The sequence below is a fragment of the Palaemon carinicauda genome, chromosome 11, assembly GCF_036898095.1.
Source record: "Palaemon carinicauda isolate YSFRI2023 chromosome 11, ASM3689809v2, whole genome shotgun sequence".
NCBI classification, from domain to species: domain Eukaryota; kingdom Metazoa; phylum Arthropoda; class Malacostraca; order Decapoda; family Palaemonidae; genus Palaemon; species Palaemon carinicauda.
In genome coordinates, this window is record NC_090735.1 from 94,394 (window position 1) to 96,349 (window position 1,956).

The following is a 1,956-nucleotide window of genomic DNA, read 5'->3' on the forward strand; positions in this document are numbered from 1 at the left end:
TAGGAATTTATCGTGTTTTTGTCCTGAACGGAAGCTGTACAGTATCCGTAGGAAATGATGAGATGTTGAGGGATGAAGCATACTGTACTCTGTGCTCTGTGAAGGAAAGCTTTCTCACTTTTGTTCTAAACACTTAAATTTGCTTGAATAAGTATATTTTCGTTATCTCCTTTGAATGAATATTGAAGTTAATACCTTATCGATATTTCATCAAAGATGTCTATAAGATACTCTGATTATTTCTCAATTCCAGAAAATATTATAAAGAATATATAAAGGTGTCTGGTTTTAATTTCAGTTCCATCAGAATAGATACTCACCAGAACGAAAGCCAGACAACCCCCACCTCCCTCCGTGGTGCCCTACCACAACAGTGGCCTCTCCAGTAAACAGCTTGAAACTCACGGTCCATGGCGGGGATCGATCTGTTGCCAGGCGAATGTTTGGCAAACACGTTACCACTGTACTAGTGAAGATTTTGATGAGACTATTTACTTATGTGTCTACTATTGAATGTTTTTAACGTTGTTCGGTGGACAAGCAATAATAAGCTAATTATCAAAACTATATATATATATATATATATATATATATATATATATATATATATATATATATATATATATATATATATATATATATAAACCACAATGGCATTGATTACCTAATTCTACTTTTGGAATTCCTATCCACTGGAAATTCATTCATAATAAATGCTTCTGGCTGGACAAGGATTGGAACCTATGCCATGGGCCAAAACAATGCCTGCAGGAACGACGTTATCACTCGATTGTTGGTAATGTTGTTACTAGAAGCGTATTTCCAGCTAAAGGCATAAGCTCGAATCTTTGCCCATCCAGAAGCATTAATTATAAATGAATTTCCAGTGGACATACATTCCCATAGGTAAATTTGACATTAACTGCCATTGTGGTAGATGTTTACATTGATGAAAATACAATTGTTAGTGATATATATATATATATATATATATATATATATATATATGTATATATATATATATGTGTGTGTGTGTGTGTGTGTGTGTGTGTTTGTGTGTGGTTGTGTGTGTGTTTGTGTAGGTATATGACTGTCACAAAAACACACACACACATATCTTCAAACGCTTAATATCTAGCCTCAGAGATTCTTTAACCTTTATTTTAATGAACATTACCTCCAACATCAGAGGCTTTAACCTCTATTTTGAGGTGCCATACTTCTAGCATTAGTGGCACTTTAACGTCTATTTAATGGGGTCTTACTTCTACCATTAGAGGGTATTTAACCTCTATTTTGAGGTGCTATACTTCTAGCATTAGAGGTTCTTTGATTGAGGTTCCTTTCGTCTAGTATTAGAGGTTCTTTAACCTCTAATTAGCAGCTCATTTCCACTAGCATTAGAGGGCCTCTTATATCTATTTTTGAAGTGACATACGTCTAGCATTAGAGGTTCTTTGACATCTATTTTGAGATGCCATACTTCTAGTATTAAAGGCTCTTTGGCCTCTATATTGAAGTTACTTACCCTTAGTAATAAAGGCTTTTTGACCTTTATTTATTAGCTCTTTACCTTTAGCATTAGAGGGTCTTTGACATCTATTTTCGAAGTACCACACTTTTAGCATTAGAGGTTCTTTACCTCTATTTTGAGGTGCCATGCCTCTAGTATTAGAGGCTCCTTGACTTCTATATGGAAACTCCTTACTTCTAGCATTAGAGGGTCTATGACATCTATTTTTGAAGTACCCTACTTCCAGCATTAGAGGTTCCTTGACATCTAATTAGAGGTGCCATACTTTAAGTATTGGAGGCTTTGCTTCGACCTCTGGTTGCAGGTGCCATACTTCTGACCTCTATATTGAAATTCCTTACCTCTAGTATTAGAGGCTCTTTGGCGTCTTTTTAGTAGGATTTTACTCTTAGCATTATAGCGTCTTTGACATCTAATGTTGA